This window comes from Oncorhynchus masou, chromosome 24 (genome assembly GCF_036934945.1).
Source record: "Oncorhynchus masou masou isolate Uvic2021 chromosome 24, UVic_Omas_1.1, whole genome shotgun sequence".
Classification (NCBI taxonomy): Eukaryota; Metazoa; Chordata; class Actinopteri; order Salmoniformes; family Salmonidae; genus Oncorhynchus; species Oncorhynchus masou.
The window spans coordinates 3,051,201-3,063,621 of NC_088235.1; the positions used below are offsets into that span (position 1 = coordinate 3,051,201).

Here is a 12,421-nt window from a genome sequence, read left to right on the forward strand (position 1 = left end):
GTTGACCAGAGCCCTCTTCCCTATATAGAACACTACTGTTGACCAGAGCACTATTCCCTATATAGAACACTACTGTTGACCAGAGCCCTATTCCCTATATAGAACACTACTGTTGACCTGAGCCCTATTCCCTATATAGAACACTACTGTTGACCAGAGCCCTATTCCCTACATAGAACACTACTGTTGACCAGAGCCCTATTCCCTATATAGAACACTACTGTTGACCAGAGCCCTATTCCCTATATAGAACACTACTGTTGACCGGAGCCCTATTCCCTATATAGAACACTACTGTTGACCAGAGCCCTATTCCCTATATAGAACACTACTGTTGACCAGAGCACTATTCCCTATATAGAACACTACTGTTGACCAGAGCAATATTCCCTATATAGAACACTACTGTTGACCAGAGCCCTATTCCCTATATAGAACACTACTGTTGACCAGAGCCCTATTCCCTATATAGAACACTACTGTTGACCAGAGCCCTATTCCCTATATAGAACACTACTGTTGACCAGAGCCCTATTCCCTATATATAACACTACTGTTGACCAGAGCACTATTCCCTATATAGAACACTACTGTTGACCAGAGCCCTATTCCCTATATAGAACACTACTGTTGACCAGAGACCTATTCCCTATATAGAACACTACTGTTGACCAGAGCCCTCTTCCCTATATAGAACACTACTTTAGACCAGAGCCCTATTCCCTATATAGAACACTACTGTTGACCAGGGCCCTATTCCCTATATAGAACACTACTGTTGACCAGAGCCCTATTCCCTATATAGAACACTACTGCTGACCAGAGCCCTATTCCCTATATAGAACACTACTGTTGACCAGAGCACTATTCCCTATATAGAACACTACTGTTGACCAGAGCCCTATTCCCTATATAGAACACTACTGTTGACCAGATTCCTATTCCCTATATAGAACACTACTGTTGACCAGAGCCCTATTCCCTATATAGAACACTACTGTTGACCAGAGCCCTATTCCCTATATAGAACACTACTGTTGACCTGAGCCCTATTCCCTATATAGAACACTACTGTTGACCAGAGCCCTATTCCCTACATAGAACACTACTGTTGACCTGAGCCCTATTCCCTATATAGAACACTACTGTTGACCAGAGCCCTATTCCCTATATAGAACACTACTGTTGACCAGAGCCCTATTCCCTATATAGAACACTACTGTTGACCGGAGCCCTATTCCCTATATAGAACACTACTGTTGACCAGAGCCCTATTCCCTATATAGAACACTACTGTTGACCAGAGCCCTATTCCCTATATAGAACACTACTGTTGACCAGAGCCCTATTCCCTATATAGAACACTACTGTTGACCAGAGCCCTATTCCCTATATAGAACACTACTGTTGACCAGAGCCCTATTCCCTTATATAGAACACTACTGTTGACCAGAGCCCTATTCCCTATATAGAACACTACTGTTGACCAGGGCCCTATTCCCTACATAGAACACCACCATGGCTAAACGGCTGGCAGAAGATTTGAAAAACAGGAAATGAGGTGAAAACCAACGATGAAATGTTGAAACTAAATGAGGGTTAGAGACTATTTTTATTAAAGTGTAATTTAACCTTTTATATAATATAATTTAACCAGTCTACCATCACTCTAGCATGACCCTGGTTCTAAAAGTGTCCCTGTCTCAAATATCACCCTATTGGCTCTTACAGTGTCCCTGCCTCAAATAGCACTCTATTGGCTCTTACAGTGTCCCTGTCTCAAATAGCACCCTATTGGCTCTTACAGTGTCCCTGACTCAAATAGCACCCTATTGGCTCTTACAGTGTCCCTGTCTCAAATAGCACCCTATTGGCTCTTACAGTGTCCCTGTCTCAAATAGCACCCTATTGCCTCTTACAGTGTCCCTGTCTCAAATAGCACTCTATTGGCTCTTACAGTGTCCCTGTCTCAAATAGCACCCTATTGGCTCGTACAGTGTCCCTGTCTCAAATAGCACCCTATTGGCTCGTACAGTGTGCCTGTCTCAATTAGGTCAACCCTATTCTCACCCTATTGGTTCTAAGATTGCCTGTCCGTTTGTCAGTCAATCAGTCAGTCAGTCTGTCTGTCTAAGGCATTGACTCCCCCTCTTTCTTTGGCTCATATGCATCCCAGGGGCGCAGCGCCCCAGCAGGTCTCTCTCTGTGTGTGTGTCTGTGTGTGTGTGTGTGTGTGTGTGTGTGTGTGTGTGTGTGACTCACGTGCATCTCAGGGGCACAGCGCCCCAGCAGGTCTATGAGGGCTGCGTAGAAGGTCATTATAGCGTTTCCCATGTGAATAGTGTCGTCTTCCTCATCCTCCAATAACACCTCACTGCTGAGGACACACACACACACACACACAAACACACACACACACACACACACACACACACACAGTATAAGTCAAATGTTTGGACACACCTACTCATTCCAGGGTTTTTCTTTATATTTACTATTCTCTACATTGTAGGGTAATAGTGAAGACATCAAAACCATGAAATAACACATATGGAATCATGCAGTAACGAAAAAAGTGTTAAACAAATCAAAATATATTTTATTTTGCATTAATGACAGCTTTGCACATTCCTGGCGTTCTCTCAACAAGCTTCATGAGGAATTATTTTCCAACAGTCTTGAAGGAGTTCCCACATATGCTGAGCACTTGTTGGCTGATTTTCCTTCCCTCTCCGGTCCAACTCATCCCAAACCATCTCAATTGGGTTGATGTCGGTTGATTGTGGAGGCCAGGTCATCTGATGCAGCACTCCATCACTCTCCTTGTTGGTCAAACAGCCCTTACACAGCCTGGAGGTGTGTTGGGTCATTGTTTCTGAGTCTGATGCCTGATAGGAGTAGGGCAGACTATCTAAGGGACTTTTATAGAACGCCTGGCAGCATGGCCAGACAGAACAGGAACACTGAGGAGTAATGAGGACATACTCTGGCACGGGGGAGGCAGGAGAGAGTGCAGAGGGAGGGAGAGTGGACGGCAGAGAACGAGGGGGGGTAGGGATGGATTTGGAGTTGGAGGGGGAGGAGAAAGGGAGAGAGCGAGAAGGTGAGAGAGAACGGGACAGAGAGAGGTACTACAGAGGTAGGAGAAGAACCCATCCCTACAGTTTTAGGGTTAGAGCCCAGTTCAATGGAACCAACAGTGTCCTGCTATGTCAGGGGTACCTACAGTGTCCCGCTATGTCAGGAGTACCTACAGTGTCCTGCTATGTCAGGGGTACCTACAGTGTCCTGCTATGTCAGGAGTACCTACAGTGTCCTGCTATGTCAGGGGTACCTACAGTGTCCTGCTATGTCAGGGGTACCTACAGTGTCCTGCTATGACAGGGGTACCTACAGTGTCCTGCTATGGCAGGGGTACCTACAGTGTCCTGCTATGTCAGGGGTACCTACAGTGTCCTGCTATGTCAGGGGTACCTACAGTGTCCTGCTATGTCAGGGGTACCTACAGTGTCCTGCTATGTCAGGGGTACCTACAGTGTCCTATGTCAGGGGTACCTACAGTGTCCTGCTATGTCAGGGGTACCTACAGTGTCCTGCTATGGCAGGGGTACCTACAGTGTCCTATGTCAGGGGTACCTACAGTGTCCTGCTATGTCAGGGGTACCTACAGTGTCCTGCTATGGCAGGGGTACCTACAGTGTCCTGCTATGTCAGGGGCACCTACAGTGTCCTGCTATGTCAGGGGTACCTACAGTGTCCTATGTCAGGGGTACCTACAGTGTCCTGCTATGACAGGGGTACCTACAGTGTCCTGCTATGACAGGGGTACCTACAGTGTCCTGCTATGACAGGGGTACCTACAGTGTCCTGCTATGTCAGGGGTACCTACAGTGTCCTGCTATGTCAGGGGTACCTACAGTGTCCTATGTCAGGGGTACCTACAGTGTCCTGCTATGTCAGGGGTACCTACAGTGTCCTATGTCAGGGGTACCTACAGTGTCCTGCTATGACAGGGGTACCTACAGTGTCCTGCTATGTCAGGGGTACCTACAGTGTCCTATGTCAGGGGTACCTACAGTGTCCTGCTATGGCAGGGGTACCTACAGTGTCCTATGTCAGGGGTATCTACAGTGTCCTGCTATGTCAGGGGTACCTACAGTGTCCTATGTCAGGGGTATCTACAGTGTCCTGCTATGACAGGGGTACCTACAGTGTCCTATGTCAGGGGTACCTACAGTGTCCTATGTCAGGGGTATCTACAGTGTCCTGCTATGACAGGGGTACCTACAGTGTCCTGCTATGTCAGGGGTACCTACAGTGTCCTGCTATGTCAGGGGTATCTACAGTGTCCTGCTATGTCAGGGGTACCTACAGTGTCCTATGTCAGGGGTACCTACAGTGTCCTGCTATGTCAGGGGTACCTACAGTGTCCTGCTATGTCAGGGGTATCTACAGTGTCCTGCTATGTCAGGGGTATCTACAGTGTCCTGCTATGTCAGGGGTACCTACAGTGTCCTATGTCAGGGGTACCTACAGTGTCCTGCTATGTCAGGGGTACCTACAGTGTCCTGCTATGTCAGGGGTACCTACAGTGTCCTGCTATGTCAGGGGTACCTACAGTGTCTTGCTATGTCAGGGGTACCTACAGTGTCCTGCTATGGCAGGGGTACCTACAGTGTCCTATGTCAGGGGTACCTACAGTGTCCTGCTATGTCAGGGGTACCTACAGTGTCCTGCTATGTCAGGGGTATCTACAGTGTCCTGCTATGTCAGGGGTACCTACAGTGTCCTATGTCAGGGGTACCTACAGTGTCCTGCTATGTCAGGGGTACCTACAGTGTCCTATGTCAGGGGTACCTACAGTGTCCTGCTATGTCAGGGGAACCTACAGTGTCCCGCTATGTCAGGGGTATCTACAGTGTCCTGCTATGTCAGGGGTATCTACAGTGTCCTATATCAGGGGTACCTACAGTGTCCTGCTATGACAGGGGTACCTACAGTGTCCTGCTATGACAGGGGTACCTACAGTGTCCTGCTATGTCAGGGGCACCTACAGTGTCCTGCTATGACAGGGGTACCTACAGTGTCCTATGTCAGGGGTACCTACAGTGTCCTGCTATGTCAGGGGTACCTACAGTGTCCTGCTATGTCAGGGGTACCTACAGTGTCCTGCTATGACAGGGGTACCTACAGTGTCCTGCTATGTCAGGGGTACCTACAGTGTCCTGCTATGTCAGGGGTATCTACAGTGTCCTATGTCAGGGGTACCTACAGTGTCCTGCTATGTCAGGGGTACCTACAGTGTCCTATGTCAGGGGTACCTACAGTGTCCTGCTATGTCAGGGGTACCTACAGTGTCCTGCTATGTCAGGGGTATCTACAGTGTCCTATGTCAGGGGTACCTACAGTGTCCTATGTCAGGGGTACCTACAGTGTCCTGCTATGACAGGGGTACCTACAGTGTCCTATGTCAGGGGTACCTACAGTGTCCTGCTATGTCAGGGGTACCTACAGTGTCCTGCTATGTCAGGGGTACCTACAGTGTCCTGCTATGTCAGGGGTACCTACAGTGTCCTGCTATGTCAGGGGTACCTACAGTGTCCTGCTATGTCAGGGGTACCTACAGTGTCCTGCTATGTCAGGGGTACCTACAGTGTCCTGCTATGTCAGGGGTACCTACAGTGTCCTGCTATGTCAGGGGTACCTACAGTGTCCTGCTATGTCAGGGGTACCTACAGTGTTCTGCTATGGCAGGGGTACCTACAGTGTCCTGCTATGTCAGGGGTACCTACAGTGTCCTGCTATGACAGGGGTACCTACAGTGTCCTGCTATGTCAGGGGTACCTACAGTGTCCTGCTATGTCAGGGGTACCTACAGTGTTCTGCTATGGCAGGGGTACCTACAGTGTCCTGCTATGTCAGGGGTACCTACAGTGTCCTGCTATGTCAGGGGTACCTACAGTGTCCTGCTATGTCAGGGGTACCTACAGTGTCCTGCTATGTCAGGGGTACCTACAGTGTCCTGCTATGTCAGGGGTACCTACAGTGTCCTGCTATGTCAGGGGTACCTACAGTGTTCTGCTATGGCAGGGGTACCTACAGTGTCCTATGTCAGGGGTACCCACAGTGTCCTGCTATGCCAGGGGTACCTACAGTGTCCTGCTATGTCAGGGGTACCTACAGTGTCCTGCTATGACAGGGGTACCTACAGTGTCCTGCTATGTCAGGGGTACCTACAGTGTCCTGCTATGTCAGGGGTACCTACCTAGTCCTGCTATGACAGGGGTACCTACAGTGTCCTGCAATGGCAGGGGTACCTACAGTGTCCTGCTATGACAGGAGTACCTACAGTGTCCTGCAATGGCAGGGGTACCTACAGTGTCCTGCTATGTCAGGGGTACCTACAGTGTCCTGCTATGTCAGGGGTACCTACAGTGTCCTGCTATGTCAGGGGTACCTACAGTGTCCTGCTATGTCAGGGGTACCTACAGTGTCCTGCTATGACAGGGGTACCTACAGTGTCCTGCTATGGCAGGGGTACCTACAGTGTCCTGCTATGACAGGGGTACCTACAGTGTCCTGCCATGTCAGGGGTACCTACAGTGTCCTGCTATGTCAGGGGTACCTACAGTGTCCTGCTATGACAGGGGTACCTACAGTGTCCTGCTATGTCAGGGGTACCTACAGTGTCCTGCTATGTCAGGGGTACCTACAGTGTCCTATGTCAGGGGTATCTACAGTGTCCTGCTATGACAGGGGTACCTACAGTGTCCTGCTATGACAGGGGTACCTACAGTGTCCTGCTATGTCAGGGGTACCTACAGTGTCCTGCTATGTCAGGGGTACCTACAGTGTCCTGCTATGTCAGGGGTACCTACAGTGTCCTATGTCAGGGGTACCTACAGTGTCCTGCTATGACAGGGGTACCTACAGTGTCCTATGTCAGGGGTACCTACAGTGTCCTGCTATGTCAGGGGTACCTACAGTGTCCTATGTCAGGGGTACCTACAGTGTCCTGCTATGTCAGGGGTACCTACAGTGTCCTGCTATGTCAGGGGTACCTACAGTGTCCTGCTATGACAGGGGTACCTACAGTGTCCTGCTATGACAGGGGTACCTACAGTGTCCTGCTATGTCAGGGGTATCTACAGTGTCCTGCTATGACAGGGGTACCTACAGTGTCCTATGTCAGGGGTACCTACAGTGTCCTGCTATGTCAGGGGTACCTACAGTGTCCTGCTATGTCAGGGGTACCTACAGTGTCCTGCTATGACAGGGGTACCTACAGTGTCCTGCTATGGCAGGGGTACCTACAGTGTCCTGCTATGTCAGGGGTATCTACAGTGTCCTGCTATGTCAGGGGTACCTACAGTGTCCTATGTCAGGGGTACCTACAGTGTCCTGCTATGTCAGGGGTATCTACAGTGTCCTGCTATGTCAGGGGTACCTACAGTGTCCTATGTCAGGGGTACCTACAGTGTCCTGCTATGTCAGGGGTACCTACAGTGTCCTGCTATGTCAGGGGTACCTACAGTGTCCTGCTATGTCAGGGGTACCTACAGTGTCCTGCTATGTCAGGGGTACCCACAGTGTCCTATGTCAGGGGTATCTACAGTGTCCTGCTATGTCAGGGGTACCTACAGTGTCCTATGTCAGGGGTATCTACAGTGTCCTATGTCAGGGGTACCTACAGTGTCCTGCTATGTCAGGGGTACCTACAGTGTCCTGCTATGTCAGGGGTACCTACAGTGTCCTGCTATGGCAGGGGTACCTACAGTGTCCTGCTATGTCAGGGGTACCTACAGTGTCCTGCTATGTCAGGGGTACCTACAGTGTCCTGCTATGACAGGGGTACCTACAGTGTCCTGCTATGTCAGGGGTACCTACAGTGTCCTGCTATGTCAGGGGTACCTACAGTGTCCTATGTCAGGGGTACCTACAGTGTCCTGCTATGACAGGGGTACCTACAGTGTCCTGCTATGACAGGGGTACCTACAGTGTCCTGCTATGTCAGGGGTACCTACAGTGTCCTGCTATGTCAGGGGTACCTACAGTGTCCTGCTATGTCAGGGGTACCTACAGTGTCCTGCTATGGCAGGGGTACCTACAGTGTCCTGCTATGACAGGGGTACCTACAGTGTCCTGCTATGTCAGGGGTATCTACAGTGTCCTATGTCAGGGGTACCTACAGTGTCCTATGTCAGGGGTACCTACAGTGTCCTGCTATGGCAGGGGTACCTACAGTGTCCTGCTATGACAGGGGTACCTACAGTGTCCTGCTATGACAGGGGTACCTACAGTGTCCTATGTCAGGGGTACCTACAGTGTCCTGCTATGTCAGGGGTACCTACAGTGTCCTGCTATGTCAGGGGTACCTACAGTGTCCTGCTATATCAGGGGTACCTACAGTGTCCTGCTATGTCAGGGGTACCTACAGTGTCCTGCTATGGCAGGGGTACCTACAGTGTCCTGCTATGACAGGGGTACCTACAGTGTCCTGCTATGTCAGGGGTACCTACAGTGTCCTGCTATGACAGGGGTACCTACAGTGTCCTATGTCAGGGGTATCTACAGTGTCCTGCTATGTCAGGGGTACCTACAGTGTCCTGCTATGACAGGGGTACCTACAGTGTCCTGCTATGACAGGGGTACCTACAGTGTCCTATGTCAGGGGTACCTACAGTGTCCTGCTATGTCAGGAGTACCTACAGTGTCCTATGACAGGGGTACCTACAGTGTCCTGCTATGTCAGGGGTACCTACAGTGTCCTGCTATGGCAGGGGTACCTACAGTGTCCTGCTATGACAGGGGTACCTACAGTGTCCTGCTATGTCAGGGGTACCTACAGTGTCCTGCTATGACAGGGGTACCTACAGTGTCCTGCTATGTCAGGGGTACCTACAGTGTCCTGCTATGGCAGGGGTACCTACAGTGTCCTGCTATGACAGGGGTACCTACAGTGTCCTGCTATGTCAGGGGTATCTACAGTGTCCTGCTATGTCAGGGGTACCTACAGTGTCCTATGTCAGGGGTACCTACAGTGTCCTGCTATGACAGGGGTACCTACAGTGTCCTATGTCAGGGGTACCTACAGTGTCCTGCTATGGCAGGGGTACCTACAGTGTCCTGCTATGTCAGGGGTATCTACAGTGTCCTGCTATGTCAGGGGTACCTACAGTGTCCTGCTATGTCAGGGGTACCTACAGTGTCCTGCTATGACAGGGGTACCTACAGTGTCCTGCTATGTCAGGGGTACCTACAGTGTCCTGCTATGACAGGGGTACCTACAGTGTCCTGCTATGTCAGGGGTACCTACAGTGTCCTGCTATGGCAGGGGTACCTACAGTGTCCTGCTATGTCAGGGGTACCTACAGTGTCCTGCTGGCCTCTGAGGTAGGGGAGGGCCCGTCTCTACAGGGGTACCTACAGTGTCCTGCTATGGCAGGGGTACCTACAGTGTCCTGCTGGCCTCTGAGGTAGGGGAGGGCCCGTCTCTACAGGGGTACCTACAGTGTCCTGCTGGCCTCTGAGGTAGGGGAGGGCCCGTCTCTACAGGGGTACCTACAGTGTCCTGCTATGACAGGGGTACCTACAGTGTCCTGCTATGACAGGGGTACCTACAGTGTCCTGCTGGCCTCTGAGCTGGGGGGGGCCCGTCTCTACAGGGGTACCTACAGTGTCCTGCTGGCCTCTGAGGTAGGGGAGGGCCCGTCTCTACAGGGGTACCTACAGTGTCCTGCTGGCCTCTGAGCTGGGGGGCCCGTCTCTACAGGGGTACCTACAGTGTCCTGCTGGCCTCTGAGGTAGGGGAGGGCCCGTCTCTACAGGGGTACCTACAGTGTCCTGCTGGCCTCTGAGCTGGGGGGGGCCCGTCTCTACAGGGGTACCTACAGTGTCCTGCTGGCCTCTGAGGTAGGGGAGGGCCCGTCTCTACAGGGGTACCTACAGTGTCCTGCTGGCCTCTGAGCTGGGGGGGCCCCGTCTCTACAGGGGTACCTACAGTGTCCTGCTGGCCTCTGAGGTAGGGGAGGGCCTGTCTCTACAGGGGTACCTACAGTGTCCTGCTATGACAGGGGTACCTACAGTGTCCTGCTGGCCTCTGAGGTAGGGGAGGGCCTGTCTCTACAGGGGTACCTACAGTGTCCTGCTGGCCTCTGAGGTAGGGGAGGGCCCGTCTCTACAGGGGTACCTACAGTGTCCTGCTGGCCTCTGAGGTAGGGGAGGGCCTGTCTCTACAGGGGTACCTACAGTGTCCTGCTGGCCTCTGAGGTAGGGGAGGGCCCGTCTCTACAGGGGTACCTACAGTGTCCTGCTGGCCTCTGAGGTAGGGGAGGGCCCGTCTCTACAGGGGTCCTCTGATATCTTGATGGCTTCCATCATGGCTGCCAGGAGACCATTCCCCCCCTCTCCGCGGAGGGCGGGGCCAAAGCACTCGGGCCGACGAATCAGCAGCCTCACCACCACGTTAGCGTTCTCCTCCACACTCTCACCTGATAGGACGACAGGTAAATAATGACATCCTTCATAACTACAATACCTCTCACCTGATAGGACGACAGGTAAATAATGACATCATTCATAACTACAATAAATGTAAATGTAAATGTACAATGAAAATAACCAAGACCATCTACCAACCACAGTCAACTGTTATCATGAAATGGATTATATGAAAATAACCAAGATCATCTACCAACCACAGTCAAATGTTATCATGAAATGGATTATATGAAAATAACCAAGATCATCTACCAACCACAGTCAAATGCTATCATGAAATTAAGGATTACATGAAAATAACCAAGATCATCTACCAACCACAGTCAAATGTTATCATGAAATGGATTATTTGAAAATAACCAAGACCATCTACCAACCACAGTCACATGTTATCATGAAATTAAGGATTACATGAAAATAACCAAGATCATCTACCAACCACAGTCAAATGTTATCATGAAATGGATTATATGAAAATAACCAAGATCATCTACCAACCACAGTCACATGTTATAATGAAATGAAGGATTACATGAAAATAACCAAGATCATCTACCAACCACAGTCAAATGTTATCATGAAATGGATTATATGAAAATAACCAAGATCATCTACCAACCACAGTCAAATGTTATCATGAAATGAAGGATTACATGAAAATAACCAAGATCATCTACCAACCACAGTCACATGTTATAATGAAATGAAGGTTTATCGGCCATTGCCACAGGTATGAAATGTACCGTTGCAGAACACTGCAAAGCGGAGGAAGTCGAGGTATCTCTCTCCTTCGACGGGGTTCCAGCCGATGTCAGGGTATCCTTTAGACACGAGCATGGAGCAGCTCTGGAGACCACAGCCAGCCAGGTACTGCACCACCTAGGGAAGAGGAGGCAGGGGGAGACGGTTAGAAAGGTCTGGCTCAGGACTTCACGCTGTCAGAGGGAAGAGGAGGCAGGGGGAGAGGGTTAGAAAGGTCTGGCTCAGGACTTCACGCTGTCAGAGGGAAGAGGAGGCAGGGGGAGAGGGTTAGAAAGGTCTGGCTCAGGACTTCAGGCTGTCAGAGGGAAGAGGAGGCAGGGGGAGAGGGTTAGAAAGGTCTGGCTCAGGACTTCATGCTGTCAGAGGGAAGAGGAGGCAGGGGGAGAGGGTTAGAAAGGTCTGGCTCAGGACTTCACGCTGTCAGAGGGAAGAGGAGGCAGGGGGAGAGGGTTAGAAAGGTCTGGCTCAGGACTTCACGCTGTCAGAGGGAAGAGGAGGCAGGGGGAGAGGGTTAGAAAGGTCTGGCTCAGGACTTCACGCTGTCAGAGGGAAGAGGAGGGAGAGGGTTAGAAAGGTCTGGCTCAGGACTTCATGCTGTCAGAGAGAAGAGGAGGCAGGAGGAGAGGGTTAGAAAGGTCTGGCTCAGGACTTCACGCTGTCAGAGGGAAGAGGAGGCAGGGGGAGAGGGTTAGAAAGGTCTGGCTCAGGACTTCACGCTGTCAGAGGGAAGAGGAGGCAGGGGGAGAGGGTTAGAAAGGTCTGGCTCAGGACTTCATGCTGTCAGAGAGAAGAGGAGACAGGGGAGAGGGTTAGAAAGGTCTGGCTCAGGACTTCACGCTGTCAGAGGGAAGAGGAGGCAGGGGGAGAGGGTTAGAAAGGTCTGGCTCAGGACTTCATGCTGTCAGAGGGAAGAGGAGGCAGAGGGTTAGAAAGGTCTGGCTCAGGACTTCACGCTGTCAGAGGGAAGAGGAGGGAGAGGGTTAGAAAGGTCTGGCTCAGGACTTCACGCTGTCAGAGGGAAGAGGAGGGAGAGGGTTAGAAAGGTCTGGCTCAGGACTTCATGCTGTCAGAGGGAAGAGGAGGCAGGGGGAGAGGGTTAGAAAGGTCTGGCTCAGGACTTCACGCTGTCAGAGGGAAGAGGAGGCAGGGGGAGAGGGTT

General features: G+C 51.1%; 1 pseudogene; it reads right to left on the minus strand.

Moving 5' to 3' along the window:
• LOC135513362 (ryanodine receptor 2-like) overlaps positions 1-12,421 on the minus strand; it is a 358,078-nt pseudogene that overhangs the window by 193,656 nt on the left and 152,001 nt on the right.